The sequence below is a fragment of the Pinus tabuliformis genome, chromosome 1_2, assembly GCF_031772625.1.
Source record: "Pinus tabuliformis cultivar Carrire ecotype Pingquan chromosome 1_2, CPIR1, whole genome shotgun sequence".
NCBI classification, from domain to species: domain Eukaryota; kingdom Viridiplantae; phylum Streptophyta; class Pinopsida; order Pinales; family Pinaceae; genus Pinus; species Pinus tabuliformis.
The window spans coordinates 359,594,483-359,609,540 of record NC_142298.1 but is presented as its reverse complement, the minus strand read 5'-3'; the positions used below and the strand labels follow the sequence as shown (position 1 = coordinate 359,609,540).

General features: G+C 39.5%; 1 protein-coding gene across 2 annotated transcripts in view; it reads left to right on the top strand.

Moving 5' to 3' along the window:
- The window catches only part of LOC149205861 (putative E3 ubiquitin-protein ligase ARI8), a 446,435-nt gene that overhangs the window by 330,129 nt on the left and 101,248 nt on the right, over positions 1 to 15,058 (top strand). The gene's annotated exons all lie outside the window — the stretch shown is intronic.

The window sequence follows — 15,058 nt, the reverse complement described above, 5'->3', positions numbered from 1 at the left end:
AGGGGATGCATCCCCATGGAACAACGTATAATAATAATAATACAATATAATATAATTTTCTAGTCTGTATTTTTTCCAATCTGTACATTTGCGTTAATGATTCTTCACAAGTTTATCCTAAGTTGTAGGTAATAGATTCAAGCACAAAAATTTATAGAAGTCTTATGGACTGATTTCCTGATCTCCTATTTCTGTAAGAACTTCAAGCGTAACTTTGTTGAGAGAGGCTAGCAATGCAATGCATTTCAATTACCTTTACTGAGAGTGTAGAAAATTGAAATTTATATTAATATCCACAAAAGCTGGAGATATGTCAAATGTATTAGAAAGTACACCAAACATTCGCTGAAAGCAATTGAGTATGATAAATCAACATGAATGACACAAAGCATACAAAAGGGGGTGCAGAAAACATTTGCTGAAAGGAATTGAGTATGATAAATCAACATGAATGACACAAGGCATACAAAAGGATTAAGCCAAATGAGGGTGCTTTGGAAAGTGAAGTGCCAGTAAGGAGACATAGTCTTGAGAATAAGGCACTGTTGCTCACAAGTTTGTTGGGTAAACAAACGGTCTTAAAGACTTCACTTATTTAAGTTGAGGCCGGATAAAGGGATACTGCAAAATTACAGAGGACAATGATGATATCATCATATGCAATTCAATCAGTAATGAGAAATGATTCAGAATGGCATGAGAAGTTGACCAGAATTATGGAAACAGAATTTCCTGTATTGTGCACCCTGTATAAAGATTTACCATATAGTGGGTTCGGCTAAATGAAGAGCAGAGGAGGACGAGGAAGTATTTACTATTTAGCCTCCCACCTAACAAAGGGAAAATTATCAGCAGCTCACTCCTTGTGCTAAGGCTTAAAAAGAAAACTGGTGTATGACTCTGCAAAGTTTAATTCTGAGGAGGAGAACCTGCTGGTATATGGAAAGTAGGTTGGGAATGTCTCTTTTGGAATGCAACCATAGCTTGAATATGAAGCCAGGGAAAGCCTGGGTATTGATACCTTATGACTGAGAAAATGTCCAGCAGGACAAGGAGTGGCAGAACCTTGTTTTCACAGTCCACTGTAGACAAATGGCTCAGAGTATTAGCTTCTTGCTTTCCAGATCCGAGACAGCTTTTATTGGGGCTCTTATACTACGTGGAGGCATTTCAGGGCCAAGAAGCAAAGCAGAGTTGGACCTAATGTTTGCAGTTTATGGTAAAGTGGACTGGTTGTAATTGCCAAGGTTTTGGTAAAGGCGCGCCTGCCACGGACAGTAACCATTAAGCCTAGGACCTGTGGGACTAGGATCCACTGTTTGAGGTCTGTAGCAGCCTTCTCAGCAAATAGGACCCTGTGGCTGATATGAGAGCAATATCAAACTGCCAGCATACCCATTTGCGAAACTGACACAGAGCAACCAGCACACTAGTGTTTTAAGAAGGGTATGAAGGGCTATAGTGATATAGGCATATACAGGTCTGAGCACTGAAATAAATTGAAGGCTGACTTACATTTATTTTAAAGCTGATTTATCAGTATCAATTTGATTAAGGGTAACCTATATTATATATATAAATTCACACAGGGCTGACCTATGTTTACTAAAAAAAATAAAGAAAATAATCTGGGTATTGGATGGTAGGGTGAGGCAACCTCAAGTGTTGAAGTTTTAAAAGGGTTGATGTTATCCTTGGACAGTTTGTAATTTGGTTTAAATTGATGTATCCTTGCCATGTAAGGGTATTGAGGACATGTAAATACAAGTATTTGACACAGGACACAGCGGCCCTGGAAACAGGACACAGGGACACATTATATATATATATAATACTGAAATATAGTGCCTGATTCATATTTTTGAGAAATTAGAACATCTACAGATACGAATCATGATGATATCTGTTTAGTAATTTACTAATTTAGTATTTACAAATTTACAATTTTAGAACTAGCTAGTTTATTAATTTACTACATCAATGATGTTCATAGTTGAATGTTCACTGCTCATGTTATTAACAATTGTTCAAACACATAAGAAACTAGAAATTTAGGAATATCATGATTGATAAAATAAAAGTAGAAATTTAGAAGTAGAACTTAGATATTAAAACCATATATTGGAGGTTTTTCATTAAGTCATCAAAATCAAAAAGTATTACATAGATACCGAGGGAATGCCATTGAAAAATACAAAAGAGAAGATACAAAATAGGTAGGAATATCATAGCTTGTCAGTGGTACTGGTCATGACTTTATCAATAGTCCAGGGCCTCCTCCATGTCATAATCACCATTACTACCATTGCCATCTAGCTCTGCTCCATCCTGCTCCTCTATGCCCAATCCAATATCTGCTGCTGCATTAGTTGTTGTGGAGGATGATAGTCGCAAATCTGTGCACAAATCCCTTTGTCTGCCTTGAATCGATGATAGTCACATGCTCAACAATATTCCCCTCACGAACAGACATGAAATTGACAGAAAAAATGTAAAAAATATCAAGACGTGGTGCTTTTTTACTTTGGGATTTTAGTGGGACATGTGTCCTAAAATCGGGACACATTAAGGCACATGTCCGACACGACCCAAATACGTGTCCTGATTTTATGACATGTTGAAAAATGTGTCAGACATGTTTTACGGGTCGTGGCATGTCCAACACGTGGGATATGGGACATGAGACCCCTAAGGGCTGTATCCTGTGACTTAGCTTAAAAGAATACAAAAATACTCATTATTTTTTCAAAATTTTAACTTCTAAAGGAACATCAACATCAAAGAAACACATTGCTGCATAAATATCAAAATAAAATTGATATATAAGATTTATAAGATGTCAAATGATACATCAAATATCGATACTGAAATATGATATTTGTCTTGAGTCATAAGATATGACATGATGATACAATATCACATCAAAACAAAATAAATGTATCTCATGAAATGAATCATGGCAGTGAAAACAATTGTTTTCCCCTTCTTTGTTTGATGGAAAATGGTGACAACATCCCCAACAATGCTATTAGAATTGGACCAAAAGATTGGTTGACCAAAAAATACATAAAATGTTCAAATTATGAAAAGAACATATTAGTGAAGCACGACCTGCATAAAACCCGCGGGTAAGGATAGGTCCTATGCTGGCCAGGTCACTCGCACAGAACCCGCGGTCTAGACCCCAACCCGAGGGGATTTGTATAAGACTGACTACCTGCATCAAACACATGGGTAGCCCATTAAACCGGCATCGGACCTGTATAAGACCCTCCACGCATCAAAACCCACAATCTGTCCAAAAATTCGATTTTTTTTTTGGAAATGAGGTGGAGGAAAAGGGAAACCGGGGGAAAAAAAGCTTTATATTACCTCTCTCCCTTGCATTTCTCATTCACTTGTCATTTGAGTGTTTGGCTAATTTGTGCGAGTGTTGAAACTTGAGAGTGAAGCTAGAGGAGCGTGAAGGCGCTGTTGGAGGAGGCTAAAGGAGGCTTCATCGGATCAGACTAAGCTTCAAGTCGGCTTCATGAATCTAGTTAGAATGTTTTCCATATATTCATTTTTGTTTTTTATTGTTTTAATTTTTTTTTTTTTTTGATGTTTGCAATTTTTTTTGTTTGTTTGGGGATGCCAGTGGCTGAGTTTCTCAGCCACATAGCAGCCCTATGTGGCTGAGAAACTCAACCATACAGCCAAAAAAAGTTGCAAACTATAAAAAAAATTTCAAAACGAAAAGATAATTTTAAAACCAAAAAAAATTTAATTTCTTTTTCTTCTCTTCTTCCTAATTTTGTTACCATGCCACCAAAGGGTTTCAGACAGTCTCGTGATCCAGTATGGGCACATGGTCAATGAATCATTCCTAGTAATGACCACAATATCAAGTGCAATTATTGCAATGCCACAATGCATGCAGGCATAAACAGGGTGAAATACCACCTAGCCAAAATTCCTGGGAATGGTGTGGGATGTTGTCAAAGTTGCCTTGATGAAGTCACTATTGAAATGGTAGCTTCTTTGGAATCCATTAAAGAAGCAAGTTCTAAGAGGGCAAGAAGGAAGGATGAGTTTGTTGGGATAGGTAGATCTTCATCTCAGAGTGAAACACAGTTTCAAAGTCCAGGTAGTGGTAACTCCTCTTCAAGTGCTGTGGCAAACAGGAGTATAACCTCTCTTTCTTCAGTCCTCATACAACTCCAGGATCTCAACCAACCTTGGACAGTTTCAATGATAAGAAGAGGAGGGAGGTAGATATGGTAGTGAGGAGGTTTTGGTACCATAACAGTGTTTCATTCAACTATGCAAAGTCTTATTTTTATTAACCCATGGTGGATGCCATTGCATGTGCTGGCCCAAGATAGAAAGCCCCATCTTATAATGCACGTAGGGGTAAAGAGCTAGATGAGGAGCTTGAGTGTGTCAAGGAACAATTGGAGAGCATTAAAAGCTCATGGAAATTTACAGGTTGTATACTTATGTCTGATGGGTGGACAGATCAAAAGGGTAGAACAATAATAAAATTTGTTGTAGCTTGCCCTAAAGGAACCATGTTCCTAAAATCCATTGATGCATCTGCAAGTGTAAAAGGTGCACATTTGATTCTTTCATTGTTGGTTGATGTGGTGGAGGAAGTTGGGGTTGCAAATGTTCTCCAAGTAGTCACGGACAATGTAACAAATTATGTGGCAGCTAGAAGGTTGCTTTGTGCCAAATATCCCACCAGTTTTTGGACTGTAGGAATTTACAGGGTAAGTTCCTCAGACAGAACACCAAAGGACACCGCTCACAAACAGATCGCAGATCAATACACCAGTACTTTTGATGTGGTTAAAACCCTCAAAGAGGGAAATAGTCCACGGCCTGAGCCAACGCGGCCACTTCAAGCAATTTATTAATAAAAGAATGAAAATTTACATAAGCTTCTCTCATGAACGGTTAACCTACAAATGACCCTCCATGCTCTTTAAATAGAGATCATGGACCAATCGGGTGTTAAGCCACAGATCAAGTGTTGATAATACCGAGGAGAGAATGAACCGTCGGATCACTACATATCGTGACCGTCGGATTGTAAGTTACAAAATGTACATAGTAAAGAAACACACTTTACCTAACTCTATACTAGACCAAGTTATACTTAACTATTTCCTATGTGTCGGAATATCCTAACATCCCCCCTTAAGAACAACTTGGGATAGGATTGAAGGATTTACAAATATGACACAATAGGAGAAGGAAGGAGGCACTAGAGCCTATCCCCCCTTAGTGACAACTTCTTGAACTCCAACCATAAATCGAAGTTTAGTGAACTTCGCCTCTGTGAGAGCCTTTGTAAAGATGTCTGCAACTTGATCATCTGTTGAACAATATTGCATTTCAAGAACATGGTTGTGGATGAGCTTTCTGATGAAGTGCATGTGCAGTTCAATGTGTTTGCTGCGCTGATGTTGGACTGGATCTTTGCATAGTTGAATGGCACTTTGATTATCACACCAAAGTGTAGTCGGATGCTGCTGCTGAAAGCCAAACTCTGACAGGATCTGACGAAGCCACAAGGCTTCCTTACTAGCTTCTATGGCACCACGATACTATGCTTCTGCTGAAGAAAGAGAAATGGCACCTTGTTTCTTGCAAGCCCATGTAATAGGTCCTGAACCAAGAGTGAACACATAACCTGCAGTAGACTTTCGATCATCAGGGTCACCAGCCCAATCGGAATCAGTGAAACCAACAAATAGAGGAGATGCTTCGGCACTGTAATGAATCCCAAACTGAACTGTACCTCGAACATAACGAAGTATTCTTTTAGCTGCTTTCCAATGACTTTCACGTGGGTTTTGCATAAACCGAGCAACAAGGCCAACAACAAAGGAAAGGTCAGGACGAGTATGGGTTAGATACAAAAGTTTTCCTACAAGTTGACGGTATAAGGTAGCATCAACTTCAGGAGAAGTACAAGTGACTAAAAGTTTGACTCCAGACTGAAAGGGAGAAGGGGCTGGCTTACAGTCTTCCATGTGAAAATGGCGTAGAATATCACAGGCATACTTGGACTGGGAAAGGGAAATACCTTCCTTGGATTGCAAGACTTGAAGACCAAGAAAATAATGTAAGTGTCCTAAGTCTGTCATTTCAAACTTCCCTTTAAGGCTAGACTTCACATGGTTTATAAGGTTGGGATCACTACCAGTCAGGATAAGATCATCAACATAAAGAACAAGAATGATAAGAGACTTGCCCACTTTCTTGGTGTAGACAATATTGTCAGAATGACACCTAGAAAATCCATTTTCTAAAAGAAAGTTATCCATTTTGGCATACCAAGCTCGAGGAGCTTGCTTGAGACCATAAAGGGATTTCTTAAGCCGACATACAAGGCTGGAGTCTGTTTGTATAAAGCCAATAGGTTTTTCCATATAGATTTCTTCATGCAAGTCCCCATGCAAGAAGGCAGATTTAACATCCATCTGATGGACTTCCCATTTGAAAGAGGCAGCAAGGGAAAGAACAAGGCGGATAGAGTTCATTTTGGCAACAGGGGAGAAGGTTTCAGTGTAGTCAATGCCTTCAGCTTGTGAAAAACCCTTAGCAACAAGACGAGCTTTATGTTTATCAACTTTTCCATCTGGTCCATACTTGGTTCTATAAACCCATTTGCATCTAACAAGTTTTCGTCCCTTTGGTAGAGGAACAAGATCCCATGTATCATTTGCCAATAATGAATGATATTCTTCATTCATAGCTGCTTCCCAATCTGGATGGCCTGAAGCTTCTGCAAAGGTGTCAGGATCATAATTCACTGAAGCTTGAGCCAGTAAAGAAGAGGCTCTCTTGAACTGAGAACGTGTACGTCGCTGATTTGTAGGATCACCGACAAGATCACCTGCTACATCCCGAGTAGCACGGACCCATTTTGGAAGCTGAGGAGCTGAAGGAGGATCCTGAGAAGGTGGGGGAGGATTGTCATCCTCGCTTTCATCATCTGAAGAAGAAATATTTTCAAAAGTAGAAGAGATAGGAAGAGGTGGCACATCCGCCGAACTAGGCTCGTAGGCCGATATATTTTCAGCAAACTTTACATCTCTTCTAATGATAACATTCTCGGACTTAAGTGGAATAAGTCTATATCCTTTGACATCTTCAGAATATTCAACAAAAATACATTTTTCACTCTTAAGTTCTAAGGCTTTATGTTTCTCATCTGGAATATGGGCCCATGCTTCACTTCCAAAAACACGAAGGTGACTTACATCTGGTTTAATTGAGCTCCATGCTTCTTCTGGAGTGATATTCTTTAAAACCTTAGTAGGAGTGCGATTTATTATGTAATTTGCACAGTTAATTGCTTCTGCCCAATAATGAAGACTAAGTCCTTTAGATTGAAGCATACAATTAGCCATTTCCTTTAAGGTGCGATTCTTCCTTTCAGCTACACCATTTTGTTGTGGAGTATATGGAACAGTATGTTGCATTTGAATTCCATTCTCAGTGCAAAAGTTGATGAATTTGTTGTTAACATATTCTCCGCCATTATCAAATCTTAGCTTAAGAATTTGATGTCCAGATTGTTTTTCAACAAAGGCCTTAAAGGCCAAGAACATGTTAAATACTTCACTCTTGAGTTTTAAGAAGTATACCCAAGTGCGTCTGGAGAAATCATCAATGAAAGTTAAGAAATACTTGTAGCTAGAGAATGAAACAACTGGAAGTGGACCACATAAATCACTATGCACGAGCTATAAAGGGGCTGAGGCGTGTCAAGAGGCACGTTTTTCAAAACTGTCCCGATGATGTTTTCCGAGTACACATCCGGAACAAACACCATCTCTGCAAGATACCATTGGAAGACCTGTCATCATATTTTCTTTACATAGATTCTGAAGAGAGCGATAGTTTAAGTGACCAAATCGCTCATGCCAAAGTTTGCTCACCTCATCATTATGAGCAACAAATACCGAGGGAAGATTTGATGACCCAAAGTTGTGAAACTTATACAACCTTGTAGAATCATCAGCAATGCCAGTAGCTAAAATCCGTCTAGGATCTCTTAGGTCCTTAATTACAACATCATGAGGTGAAAATTCAACGATTTTACCTTCACCTGAATGGGTTATCTGATATAAAGATAGAAGGTTGCAGGATAAGGTTGGAACACATAATACATCATTAAACTGACCATTGTCTATATGAACAGTTCCAGTCCCTACAACACTAAGAGATCTATCATCACCAACATATATATTTTGGTGTTACAATCATTTAAAGAAGAAAACATGGCTTTGTTTTTGGCCATGTGATAAGAAGCTCCAGAATCAATGAGCCACTCATGAGAATGAGAGGAAGAAGATAAATTTAGTGCATAGCCAGACCGAGATGCTTGACAACCACATGCAGAAAGTGCCATTCCTGAAGATGAAGTTGAAGTTGAAGAGTGCTCCAAATGGATGTTATGCTTCTTCATTGCTGCTTCCAAGGCTTCCATCTTCTTAAAGCATTTGGATTCTAAGTGGCCATCTAGATTACAAAAGTTGCAATGTCTATTAGTCTTCTTCCCTTTGTTTTTATTTGTCTTATCATTTTGTTGAAATGATTTTTCATTTTGAGGCTAAGATTGCTTAGGACCCTTGTTTGGTTTAGGACCATTCCTTTTAGGATACAACTTCTTAGGATTCTTTGGATTTGGTTGCTGCTGGACGGCTAACACTTTCTTAGAAGAGTTTCCAAGATTAAGAAGACCAAGGTGTAAGAGTTTTTCTTGTTCTCTTATTAAAGAATCACAAAAAGAATCAAAGGAAGGGGACTTGTAGTTTTGTCCTTGAGAAATGAAGGCTTCTCTTGTAGAATGGAAGGTGGAAACAAACACAGAGTAGGCTGGTCCCAACTTAGTAAGAATGGAATAGATAAGGTTACTATCTTCTTTCTTAACCTTAACACCTTCCAAGAGAAGTCTAAGGGTCTTGAACTTGGACAAAAAATCTTCAATGCAAGAAAAATTATTGGGGTCCAATGTAAGCAACTCATTTTCAAGTTGATGGGTTCTAAGTTCATTTTTTATTCCAAAAAATTTAGTAATCTGTTTCAATGCTTCATTAGGAGTATCAAGTTCTGCAATATGGAATCTAAGATATGGAGAAATAGACATCCCTATCAACCCACATGCTTGATCTTGCCTATTTTCCCATTTAGCTGCCTTATCTTCATCTTTCGGTTTGGTTTCTTGGCCTGTCGCTATTCTGTAGAGACCTTTACTTCTAAGTAAATCCACAATGTAGGACCACCATTGGAAGTAGTTGGTGCTGTCAAGAATAACTTGGCATGGACTTTCCATTTTAACAGAAACTGAAGCTATAGATGCTGAAACTAAGTGTTCCAATGGAAAGATCTCGAAAAATTAGGCTGTTTAAAAAAAAACGGTTCTGAAAACGGCTTCCGAATGAAGAAGTTATGTCTTTTTGAAGAAAATTTGATGAAGATGTCGATGAAGTGCGGGAATGTGCGGAAATGAAAAATCCACCCCCACAAAAAGGAGACTTGAACTCAAGACCTCTACTCTCATAAATTAGCTTTGGACCAAGTGAGCTATACAAAAGGTTTGAGAGAGAGAGAGGGGGGGTTGAAGCTTTGGGTTGCGTGCTTGCTTTGAGAAAGCTCTTTTTCCCTACAAAACAAAAAAACACAAAACCTAACACGGATATAGAAAAAAAACGAACCTTGCGGCTCGAAGTTAGCTTTAGCTGGAAACTAAATATTTTCCTCAATGTTTCTGATTTTCCGAGATCACACTAAGGCGCAGCGGAAAAGAGCATACGCATGAGAAAAATCCTTCCTTTCTGTTTCTGATTTGCCCTGATCGCACAGAGTCCCGGGGCAAAGAGCATACGCAGAAATGAAAGGTATAGATCTGGTAATAAAAAAAAGCGAAATAAACCGAAACCGAAATAAACAGAGAGAAAATAATTGTAAACTGCAAATAAACACTGTATACCTCCAGATCTTAAAAATGACGCAGCTAGGGCTACCGGAAACCTTTTCGCGTGAAACAAAAGAGGTTCCTCACTGGAACAGATGCTCCCAACACAACAGAGCAGTTCTTTCGACCCAAAAGCAGTGAGAAACAGTAGATCTAGGAAACGACAGTCGGATGCAGTTCTACCGGCTTCAGATTTGGATCACCAACTGACGCGATCCTCAAATAGCTCTGATACCATGTAGGAATTTACAGGGTAAGTTCCTCAGACAGAACACCAAAGGACACTGCTCACAAACAGATCGCAGATCAATACACCAGTACTTTTGACGTGGTTAAAACCCTCAAAGAGGGAAACAGTCCACGGCCTGAGCCAACGCGGCCACTTCAGGCAATTTATTAATAAAAGAATGAAAATTTACATAAGCTTCTCTCATGAACGGTTGACCTACAAATGACCCTCCATGCTCTTTAAATAGAGATCATGGACCAATTGGGTGTTAAGCCACGGATCAAGTGTCGATAATACCGAGGAGAGAATGAACCGTCGGATCACTACATATCGTGACTGTCAGATTGTAAGTTACAAAATGTACATAGTAAAGAAACACACTTTAATTTACCTAACTCTATACTAGACCAAGTTATACTTAACTATTTCCTATGTGTTGGAATATCCTAACATGGACTCCATGCACTGCCCATTGCATTGACTTGATGCTAGAGGACATTGGGAAGTTGGAGTGGGTGCAAGATGTTGTGCATGAATGCAAGCATATTACCAAGTATATTTATAATCATGCTTGGGTGTTGAACCTTATGAGGGAATTCACACAGGGTGAGCTTGGTCGCCCAACTGTCACACAGTTTGCTACAAACTTTCTTTCCCTCCAAAGCCTTTTGTATGAGTACCAAGATTTGAAAATAATGTTTTGTAGCCAGCAATGGGTATTTTGGAAAGATAGCACAAAACCAAAAGCAATGTCTGTGAAAACATCTGTCTTCGTTGATAGTTTGTGGGACAAAGTGACTGAGATTGTCAGCTTCACTAAACCCCTTGTGAAAGTCTTGAGATTGATGGATGGAGAGAAACTTGCAATGGGATATATTTATGAGGGGATGGCCAGGGCCAAAGAGGCCATGGAGACTTTCTATAAGGGAAATGAATCTAAATATCTCCCTATATGGAAAATTATTGATTCTAGATGGGACAGGAAACTACATTCACCATTGCATGCAGCAGGAGCATATCTGTTAAAATTGGGAACTAGGGCCAAACTCCATGTGGGTCACCCTATTTATGGCAACTGATATTTTTCTTGGATTCCTCTCTTCGAGAGGTGTAGGATTGATCTAAAGATCATCTGATTCTGACATGTATTTATGGAGATATGAATTTAGTTATATTATTTGACAATATGTCAAGGTTGGCCAGCAAGCAAGTTACCCCTAGCTCAACCTCAACGTTGCATTTAAATAGGGGAGACCTCAAGTCATTTGTGGAGCACATCACTCATGATCTCTCTCTCTCCACTCGTTTGGGTTTGTCCTCTTACAAGGAGGATGTAGTGGAAAGAGTCATTAAAGAGGCCATGCCCTAGCCGCAGTCTTGAAGGAGAAGAGGCCATACCCTAGCCGCAGGCATGAAGAAGAGAGATCTGGTTGCAGTCTAAAGAAGCCTCTATCCGCAATCAAGTGGAGACCTATCGACAATCAAGAGGAGCTCCAATATGCAGTAAAAGGGAGCCCTAATCCATTGTCAAAAGGAGGCCCTAATCCGTAGTCAAGAAGCCCTAGCCATAGTCAAAAGGAAGGCCTTTAAGCACAGTTAAGGAGAGCCCTAGCCGCAGCAAAGAGAGGCCTAATCCGCAACAAAGAAAGAGCCTAAACATAAGCACAAAGAAGACTAAAAGGGACAACGTAGAAATTCGGTTTGCTGTAGGTGACAAAATGATGAAAGAAGCCATCTGTGGCATGGGTTAAGGATTGATAGGGGAGATGCAACAATGAGGAGTTGCTATGTGCTAGGCCGCAGGCCATAGCACCATAGCAAGGGCTGCATAGGGCAGTCTAGAATGTGCCACTGTTTCATAGCAAAGGGAGGACTTACTCAAGCATATGCCGCAGCTCTCTTAGGACTGTTTGGAGATTGTGAGGGAAGTTTAGGGCTACTTCAAGTGCCCTAATTAGATCAGCAAATCAACACTGTTAAGGGAGTTTAGGGCTGCTGCAAGTGCCCTAACCAGAGCAACGATCTACTGTAAAATGAAATCAGAATTATGAGCAGTGTTTGGGCTGATTGTGTTTACATTTGAAGGCCAAAGTTCATTGGACTTGACCAAGCCACTTAGAGAAATACTTCTGTCCGGTTTGACCAACATTGACTTCTTTGGTCAAGGTCTTTCTACTGTTGTCATAAAATATCAGTTTTGTATATTTGTACGATCTCTATCTTTCTGCTGAACTATTGAAGAATATAAGAAGAATTGATCAAGGGTTTCCCCACATTGGGGTTTGTCCCTGGCTGGTGCCACATCTTCTGTCCTCTTGTCTTGGCTTGTCTTATGTTGTTTATGCTCATGTTCTATCTGCACATTACTTACATGCTAATGTGATTGCTAATCTGGAATTGATATTGAGCTAATGTGAAAAATTGAAGTAAATTGCTCTAAGCATAGAACATACCGAAATTAACAATATCTCAATCCGAGCTTATTCTATAGTGAGGGGTTTAACATTCAAAGAGATCCCGAGGTGATGAGAGGTGTCATGATATGCATTGAGAAGATGTTCCCAGATCAAGATATTCAGGACAAAATCAACATACAACAAGATATGTACAAGAAAGCATCTGGCATGTTTGGATTCAGCTCAAACCAACGTCTCAAGGATAAGAAAATTCCTTGTAGGTGCAAATTGTTAGAACTTAGCTTGTAATTTTGCTAGTTCTATTTTATATGTTTGGCATTGCAAACTGATAATCTTTGTTGTTATTTTTTTACATTTCATTGGTGGATAGATTGTGGCACTGAGGCACCACAATTACAAGAATTCGCCATTAGAGTCTAAGTCAACCCTGCAGTGCTTCTTCTTGGGAGCGCAATTGGTCAATGTTTGAGTACATCCACAACAAAAAGAGAAATAGGTTGGAGCATGAGAGCTTGGAGAAGTTGGTTTTCATCTACTACAACCTTCGAATGCTCACAAAACAAGTGCAACCAAAGGATACAAATCCAATTTTATTGGATACTATTTATTTAGAGTTTGATTGGGGTGTGGAATCTACACCATGCAAAGGCCTATTCTGGTTTCTTGCCCTCCTGTGACTGCTTTCAATTTCTTCTTGTGCATCATGTGGCTCGCTACCACTGTAGTTGCTGTCACTATTCCTAGAATAACTCTGACTCTGACTCATATTTGTAAGTTCAATGTAGCTTGTAGCCTGTAGGTTGCAACCTGCAACAAGGGTTTACTGTTTATTATAAAACCTTTAGGCTTGCCGCTTTATGGCATCTACATACTGATTATTGTACACAGTGAAAATAAAAAAAATTAAAAACATTACACAGGCTGACTAATACTAACAACACACACATTCAACACTGATTTTTTTGTTTTGTTTTTGTATAACAAGAAAAAATTAAAATTAATACGCAGTTAACGCTAAAAAATTAAAAAAATTTAAAATTTACAAAAAAAATGAAAAAAAAGTCAAGTTTCAACACTGAAAAATTTAAAATTTACAAAAAAAATTTGAAAAAAAAAAACACAGTGACAACCTATAGGCACACAGTCAACACAGAAAAATTAATAAAATTTACAATTTACAAAAAAAATGAAAAAAAACTGCAATGACAGGCTGCAATCATCAATGTTAAATTGTTGATGTTACTTACTGTGGAAACTGTGGCCAGGTAAAGTTGATGGGGGCTGCAGTTCAACTTCAAAGTCGACAGGCTACCTGCAGTTCAAGTGCAACTGAAAAAAAACTTCAGAGTCCCCAAGACCCTGGGCTGCCTGCAGTTCAATGAAAACTTTGAAACTTCAAAGTCGTGAGGCACTTAGGCAAGTCACGGTTCAAGAATGAAGGCTTGAAGCTGAACAGTGAGGTGGTTTTGTGACTTGTCGTTTGACAACGTGCAACAGAAACAGAGATGGCATGCAATAGAGACGGAGGTTTCAACTTTCAACGACGTCCAACGTCCAAGTCCAACAACGATGTCGGATGGCGTTCGCGGTCCATCGTCCAGGTTTCGATGGTGTCAGTATCCAGCAGCAACAACGTTAGAATGTTGGAGTGAGGGCGTGTCAGGCTTCAACAATGAAAACTAAAGTCTAAAACCCTTGTGGCCGGAAATACGAAATAGTAAAAAACAAATAAAAAAATTATAATTATGATCTAAAAAAAATCATTAAAAAAAAACGAAATTGGTCAATGGAAACGACCCCCCATGACCCTTGATGACCCCTTGCTACCCTAGACGACCCTCTTTTGCGGAAATGAACCCCTGGCAAGTCCCCTTGTGTACCCTGTTTTTTGGGCGTGTGGGGAAATGACCCCCTCTCGTCTCCAAGTCCCTAGAGCACGGGGGAGCTAGGAAACTCGACCCCTAGGTGGGGGGATGCGACCTCGTGGAACATTGTTTATAACGAGGGGGCAAGATTCAACGTAATGGAGCGTTCAATGTATGTATGGAAGGTAATGACAACGCTATATGGGAGGTATTAAAGGAGGTAATGACAGCGTGGTATTGGTGAAAATGGTGTGCGGGAGGACCAACCATGGTATGGGAGATACGAACCGCAACAGTTTGGCGGGTCGTATTCCATAGGAGGACCAATATGGGGAGGAGGTGAGTATCACAGTCATGATAAAACCACAATTATATATTAAAACCGGTATGGGGAGGATATTATAGCAGAAACCAACTTGTGGAGCGGTGTGAGAGCAGTTATATATTATAACAGTCACGTCAATACGCCAACACAGTATTACATAATGGGTGGATGGTATGGGAAGGAGCTGCAAGTAATATGACTCTCAACACCAATATACCAATGGCATTATATCAATCTTTACGCAGAAAA